The sequence below is a fragment of the Uranotaenia lowii genome, chromosome 1 (genome assembly GCF_029784155.1).
Source record: "Uranotaenia lowii strain MFRU-FL chromosome 1, ASM2978415v1, whole genome shotgun sequence".
NCBI lineage: Eukaryota > Metazoa > Arthropoda > Insecta > Diptera > Culicidae > Uranotaenia > Uranotaenia lowii.
Window position 1 is genome coordinate 167,030,281 of NC_073691.1, and position 8,447 is coordinate 167,038,727.

An 8,447-nucleotide genomic window follows, 5' to 3' on the forward strand; every position below is an offset into this window, starting at 1 on the left:
TCCAATTTGAAGCATTTCTCCTGGAAGCCAAAAGAAAAAAATGGTCACACATAAATTTTAAGTCAACTAGGTATATATTTTTTAAATATTTACCTGCTCTAGCAACATATTCATGTTTCTAATATCAACGATAATAAGATCCAGTTTAATTATCAGGCGTGTTGTAGGCGTCAGAATCAGCAGCGGTCCTGAACAGCTTCTGCGGTTGCAACTGACGCGACTTATGACCGGGAACAATCGTTTTTGCGGATCAATGCTCCAACACAAACACACGACAGTGAAAATTTTGCACTTGTTACGTATTACAGGGAATCGCTGCCCGAGCTCCTTAATATTCGAAAAAGAATTCCTTAGAATTTCAGGAGAAATGCTAGTGCTAAGAGAACAGTTCAGCAAGCTGCACGAGCCTCAGGAAAACCTCTTGTTTTTGACAATTCGAGTGTCATTTTGAGCTGTGTTCCCGTGATTCGGAGGATGACGATCCCGAGCGGAATAATTGCAATCTTAGTGTGTAGGAACCGTACAAACCGTACGAACCGAAGGAACCGTAGGAACCGTACTGAACCGTAGGAGTGGTAGGAACCGTACCGAACCGTACGAACCGTAGGAACCGTACCGAACCGTAGGAACCGTACGAACCGTAGGAACCGTACTGAACCGTAGGAGTTGTAGGAACCGTAGGAACTGTACGAATCGTAGGAATCGTACCGAACCGTACGAACCTTAGAAACTGTACGAACCGTACCGAACCATACGATCCGTACGAACCGCCTGAACCGTACCGAACCATACAAACCGTACCGAACCGTGAGAACCGTACTGAGCCGTAGGAGTTGTAGGAACCGTAGGAACTGTACGAATCGTAGGAATCGTACCGAACCGTACAAACCGTAGGAACCGTACGACCATAGGAACCGTAGGAACCGTACAGAACCGTACGAACCGTAAAAACCGTACGAACCGTAGAAACCGTACGAACCGTAGGAACCGTACCGAACCGTATGAACCTTAGGAACCGTACCGAACCGTAAGAACCGTACCGAACCGTAGGAACCGTACTGAACCGTAGAAATTGTAGAAACCGTAGGAACTGTACCGAACCGTACGAACCGTAGGAACCGTAGTAACCGTACAGAACCGTACGAACCATAGGAACCGTAGGAACCGTACCGAACCGTAGGAACCGTTGGAACCGTAAGAACTGTAGGAATCGTAGGAACCGTTTTAACCGTACCTAACCGTGAGAACCGCAGGAACCGTACCGAACAGTACAAACCTTAGAAATCGTACGAAATGTACGGGCCTTGAAGACTCTAAAAACCGTTCGAACCGTAGGAACCGATGAAACCGTAGAAACCGTACGAACTGAAGGAACCGTACGACACGTTCGAACCGTAGAAACCTTACGATCCGTAAAAATCTTAGAAACCGTACGAAACGTTGGAACCGTACAAATCCTAAAAACGTACGAAAAGTAGGAACCGTAAAACCCTGCACTCAGAAATGAATATAATATAAAAATTATTAGTTTTCAGATATTTGGTATTTCCTTGACGATATTAAACTAAAACCATTAAAAAATAATAACTCACAATCATTTCTCATCGAGAAATAATCTAATGCATAAAATTTAATAACTGCGATATTTTTTCCCTGACGAACGCTTTGTGTTTTGTGCGCTTGAGTCCCAGCTAACCAGGATGTGAGCACGTGCTAGATTTTCAGTAACGAGACCCCAAGCAACCAAAAGTCTCGTTAAAAAGGTCGAACACAGCTTAATCAGCATAATCAATGTGCTGAAGTTCCTTTTATTCAGCCCAAAATTTAAGTTCTTATTGAAACTTTGAAGTTCCATTACAGATTTGAACGGCCTTCTATTCAGCCCACAAGTAAACGTTTAATCAGCAAAAACAAAAAAAATTCTCCTCTCCTCTCTTATTTTGGTCATCATGCCCATGTGGTGCTGCCGGTTTCTCGGCATCCATCTTTATTCCTCCAATCCCCTTCCTCAAATGATCATACTTAATTGCTCTGTTTTTAATTTTGTTCGATACATGCCGGCACGCACGCCAGTTCTGCTACACAATTATTTGATTTGCTTACTCAAGCAATCAAACAACCTTATGGAAAAAATTAGTCCTGGTACCAGATTTGAACCCCATCCTCCGAGATAATAGCCGAACACGCTGCCACGACGCCACGCCTAGATGTTGCCTTACCGGCAGCTAAAATTCGAAGTGGTTATAAGCTTCCTAGAATACCTGCAAGGGCAGCCAGCGGCCAACAGCAAAGACGCATGTTTAATATTACTAAGAAACATTACGAAATGGCGTATAAATCAATCATCCGTTAAAATAATATCGGTTTTAAAAAAAATGAAATTCCATGTTTATAACTGTTAAGCATCAAATTTTACAAATTCTTGATTTTATCTTGATATTTAATCAATGAATTGCTTCAACTGACATTGAATGTGTGATAAATTCGTAGTAAGTAAATACAGTTGGACGAAATTTTATAAAGTCAAAGTATTTACTCTTTTCAAAAACAATCATTTGCGAGATAGCTTTAAGTTGTTCTGAGTTGAAGTTTAAAAATAAATTATACATTTCAACAATTTCCAAGCTCCAAAAAATGATTTATTTATTATATGCCCTTTTGTGATGTTCGTTCATATTTCATATTCATGAAATGGCGGACATGTCTCAAACAAGGCTATTTGAGGAACTTTCTGGAACTTCGAGTCCATAGAAGGCTATTTGAGATCCAATTTGTAACTTTTGTTCTGAATGATGCGATTGACATGTCACAGAAAAGGCTATTTGAGAAACTTCTGGGAACTTGAAGTTCACAGAAGGCTATTTGAGGAACTTCTTAGAACTTAAAGTTCCCAGAAGGCTATTTGAGATCCAATTTTTAACTGTTATACTGTGTGGATGCGATTGACATGTTACAAAATAGGGTAATTGAGAAACTTCTTGGAACTTGAATTCCACAGAAGGCTATTTGAGGAACTTCTTGGAACTTGAAGTTCACAGAAGGCTATTTGAGACAAAATTTGTAACTTTTATACTGTGTTGGTGCGATTGACATGTCACAAAAAAGGCTATTTGAGGATTTTTTTGGAACTTCAAGTCCATAGAAGGCTTTTTGAGGAATCTTTTGTAACTTTCATGCTCACATTCGAGAAAATTTGGTACCAATTCCCTTTGAAACCTTTATTCAGCGAAATTCGAACTTTGGAGGAACGAGTTTAAGTAGATATGAGACTTTTGGTTGCTTGGGACGGTCTTCAACTTGACTACATGTTGAATCCACCTTTTGTAAATATGGGATTTGATCATGTTCAAAAAGGTAGGAATCAATAGCAGCAAGTTGTTTGCAACGGGAAAAGTGTCTCTCAATGTATGCTATGGTCAATTATGCATATTGGCCATAGAACTTTAACGAAAATCAAATGATTTTCGTTTGATTTTGTTTGTCTAGTTCTGCTTAAAGCGTTTGTTATAAGCTCTGGCTAAACTTTTTTCCCCAACCACCAGATGGCACTTCCGAATAGTTCCAATGCATAAAATTTAATAACCGAGATATTTCTCGGCAAGAAATATCCCAGTATTTACACCCAGAGAAATAACTCTGTGAGTGGGCACGGTAAAGCGTGGAAATACATGAAAAATAATATTTTTATATTTTTTTAATTTCTGAGTGTAGGAACCGTTTGAAACCTAGGAACCGTGCGAACCGTAAAACTCCTAGGAGCCGTACACTCAGAAATGAATTACCGTGCCCACTCACAGAGTTATTTCTCTGGGTGTAATTACTGGGATATTTCTCGCCCAGAAATATCTCGGTTATTAAATTTTATGCATTGGAACAATTCGGAAGTGTCATCTGGTGGTTGGGGAAAAAAGTTTAGCCGGAACATATAAAAAACGTTTAAAGCAGAACTAGACAACAAAAATCAAACGAAAATCATTTGATTTTCGTTAAAGTTCTATGGCCAAAATGCATAATTGACCATAGCATACATTGAGGGACACTTTTCCCGTTGCAAACAACGTGCTACTGCTGATTACTGCTTTTTTTTGACATGATCAAATCAGTGTTCCGAAAATCACTCATTTTCAATGAATGTTTCTGATTGCGCTTCGCTACTGAACGTACAGCTGTCGGGTTTTGTTATTGATTGCTATTGGACCTATCCGATCATCGTTCGTTCTATTCATCGCTAAAATACAGATCACCTCGCACGATGCTTTCTGTCAAACAGTGCCGCACCATCATCAAATTAGAATCTCACCAAAGAGCGATGCATACGGCGAATCATATTCGTCTAGGATCAGGAGTGAATGGTTCAGGCAGTGAGTGAGTGATACATGTAACCGATCATTAGCAAATGTTGTTTGATTTTTAACATAGCCAATTAATAAATTTATTTGATTTTACAGCGATTTTTTACACCAGTAAGAATAAAATCCAGTTGTAGTTGTGTTTGTGGGGAAAAGATGGTCCCTTCCACTGTGTTTTCAATTTCCAATAAGCTAGGCGGATACTGAGTGAGTGACATTCAGAATGGATCAGTTTGTATCTCATTCAGCTCCGATATGCGATGTATGCAAAACCGATGATTCTGAATGATGCGACTCGGTTGGCATTGCTGATTGGAACGCTGTTCGAGATTGCATACCAATCAGGCGAATCAGTTGCGAGAGGCGCTTTCCTATTATACAATCAGAATGTTTCAAATAAGAAACGTATCCTGAGTGTTTGTTTTGATTGATTTTCGGAACTCTGGATCAAATCCCATATTTACAAAAGGTGGAATCAACATGTAGTCAAGTTGAAGACCGTCTCGTTACTGAAAATCTAGCACGTGCTCACATCCTAGTTAGCTGGGACTCAAACGCACAAAACACACAGCGTTCGTCAGGGAAAAAATATCGCAGTTATTAAATTTTATGCAGTGGATTATTTCTCGAAGAGAAATGTTTGTGAGTTATTATTTTTTAATGGTTTTAGTTTAATATCGTTAAAGAAATACCAAATATCTGAAAACTAATAATTTTTATATTATATTCATTTCTGAGTGTAGGAACCGTATGAAGCGTATGAAGCGTAGGAACCGCACAACTCCTAAGAACCGTAGAACTTTGAAATCCGTACAAACCCTAGGAACCGTACGAAACGTAGAAACCCTACGAAACCGTACGAATCCGTCCGATCCGTTCAAAACCTAGGAACCGTAAGAAAGAACTGTGTTTAATTCTCATCCGTCGCAAACATTTTCACCCGCTACAGTCCCCGGAGTGTCAATTCAACAATCCTGATTGAAAGCAATATGTCTCAATTGTTTCTCTACCGATTTTTACAAACCTTATAATTTCGGAAACCTCTTAATGTAACTCAAATATGAATCTTAGATATTGTTTACCTACAACACCTAAGAAAAAAAAATCAGAAAAAAACATGCTTCGGAAAAAACACTATATACCCGCTCCAGAACACTCAAAAAAATCACTTAGTGTCCACGAAAGTTGAAGTTTGACACTGTACGTAATTAAATTATAAAAAAAATGACTTAAAAAAATGTAAATCAGTGATGTGAAAACCGTACTTCCAATCAATGAACCGTTAAAATTCAAAAATACGGAACACAGAATTTTTGACGAATTTTCAAAGTTGGCTGTTTTTCGAACTTTTTGTCAATTTGTAATTTCTCTGAATTCATTGAGGGTCCCCGAGTATTTTTTTTTATTTGGATGTATCCGAATAAAGTTTCAAGCCGCCAAACTTCCAATAGTGTCATTTTGACACTCAAGAGCGGACTAGGGTTAAGAAGCCTACAAGCAATCAAGTTGTTAAAAATGGCGTTTGGAGTGATTTATGATTTATTCAATGAGGCAACTCTGAAAAATTTCAATTAAGCCACCGATTTGCTGGAAATCTGCCAAGTCTCAGAAAGTCGAATTTTAGCTGAAAATGTTGTGCCGTTTTGGCTGCTACCTGAATAGCCAGTAACCAAACATTCGGATAACACTCTAATTTTATATGGTTTATCAGTTGAAATTTCTAACTGCAGCACATTTACAAAAGTTTATCACATCGCATTTTAATTTAAAATTTTAATTCAGTGCACCTCAGAAAGGAAACAAACACTCTTGGACAATTGTTAATATATGTGTATCTATATCACTATAAACTAAAAAGATCTCTGTCAGCAGGCAGTGAATTAATATATTTTTATCGAAATCGACTATAAACATCTTCTTCCAATACGCGCCAATTCCTCAGCATGTACAGCGGCAAATATTGATTGGCTAATAGACTCGAAAATGAATTCACCATTTTCCTTTGCACATTTGCCACCATTTATCTGACAATTCGTTGGATGCAAATACCAGAATAAGTCGATTAGCTTTCGTACCAAGGATGGAACCTTTTCCGTACGGTTTTGCTACACCCACAGGAATTAAGACTTATTTACAAGGCATCCCGGGCTGTAGTATGACGTTATTTGCTTGTGATTTTTTTTTTTTTGGAAAAGAAACGATTATCTCTTATACGGGAAAGACTATGTTGTTCTTTTTTCAAATTATGGTCACATCGCGTTCCAACAGGTTGAAAAACTTGTAAATCCTATCGTTGGAGTGCGTTATGCAGGCATATTGAACGGTTCTATTTTTGAACTTACGATGCGATTTCGAAGGTGGTTTGTTGCGTCAGGTTACACAATAGGCAGGTTTCCCCAGTGAACAGAAATTCAATATAATTCCGTTAAAACTGATACTCATCGGAAAAATTTGAACCAAAAGAAACAATTTGGAAAAATCTGATATTTTGAAAACGCCTTCCAGTTCCTTCTTGAAAATGAAGAATTTCTCCAATACGACTCAGATAATACAAAAATCTCAAATTCTTAAGAATAAACTAATATCTATTTATTTCTTCCGTTATAGTTATCACGACCATCTTGTTCGGGGGCTAAACGTATAATAATTTAATAAAATACATACGAGTCTTTTACAACACTACAACTGCTTCAAATTGACTGAAATAAGAATGATTTTCCCTTGTCATTAGATGACATTTTTACAAAATACACCGAGTTAATTTTTAAGTAAATGTAGGAATTTTCGAGTCGGGACTGCTAAACCAAATGGGAACCTGTATAAAAATCTGTAAAATACCTAGTTGAATAAACTCATTTTGAAATGTTTTTTGTTTCAAGAGAGAAATTTTTTTCCAAGAGCAAAGTAATGCCGTTTTCGTTTTCTCCACTGGCGCGAGGCAAAACTTTTTCTGAATAAACAAACAGAATCGTCACCCGGAACGATGTAAATATATGGTTGCTATACTCACCCTTATGCTTACCCCCAACACTGACAACACTGCTGTGTGGTGGCGGCTTATAGAATACTACCACTGGGATACTGGTCCACGTCGTAAAAGGCGACTTATCCAGTACTTCCCATATGCGTTAGTCATTCTCAAATGCGACTATCACATTGGGAGGGGGGAAAACTTGGCTTGGGATTTTGAAGTTCTAAGCCAAGTTTTCTTCAGGGAGGATTCACCAATTGTGCTTATTGCTATTAATGCGCATGCACGAGTTGAATTCTCCTAAATTTTGTAAACACCCGCTTCAGGGTGGTTCTGTGCCTGTGGGCCCCAAAGTGGGGGTAGGAGGGTGTATAATAATCCTACCTTAAGCAGAACGTTGTTAAGGTCTGCACTATAGCCAGGCACTGGTGCAAAGGGCCGTATTTTTCCTGGCAACTCGTGGGATTCAGATTATACACACGATTTTTAAATTTTCATCCTGTATGGGATACCCCGCTTCATGCGTCGATATGAAGGTGCAGAGGTTCTTGTGTGTGATGGAAATATGTGTGGAATTCTTTGATAGAAATGCTTTCTATTAAGGTTGCACAGATAAATCTGCAGCACAAAAGAACCGCTACACTTAACTTATGTCGTTTAATCCTTAATGGAACTGCATCAATCGCCTTGGTGCAAGAACCCTATTTCCGAAATGGAACTTTTTACTTAGGGAATTTGCTCAAACCAAACTTTACTGTGTTCAGTGTAATTGGAATGACTAATGCCCGAATAATGCCTCGTGCATGTATATTGATAAACAATTCTTTAAATGCAACACTTATACCCAATCTAACAACAAGAGATATTTGCGTCGTTCAGGTTTTGCTGCCTGATAGAAAATACGTCTACTGTTCAGCATACTTACCATATGAACAATCATCCCCTACGGATGATTTAAAAAATGTCATTTCATTCTGTGAATCACAAAATACACCTCTTGTAATAGGCTGTGATGCCAATGCTCATCATTTTGTATGGGGTAGCTCAGATATCAATCTGAGAGGCTCAAATTTAATGGAATATTTAAGCAGCACTGATTTAGAAATTCTAAATGTAGGAAATAAACC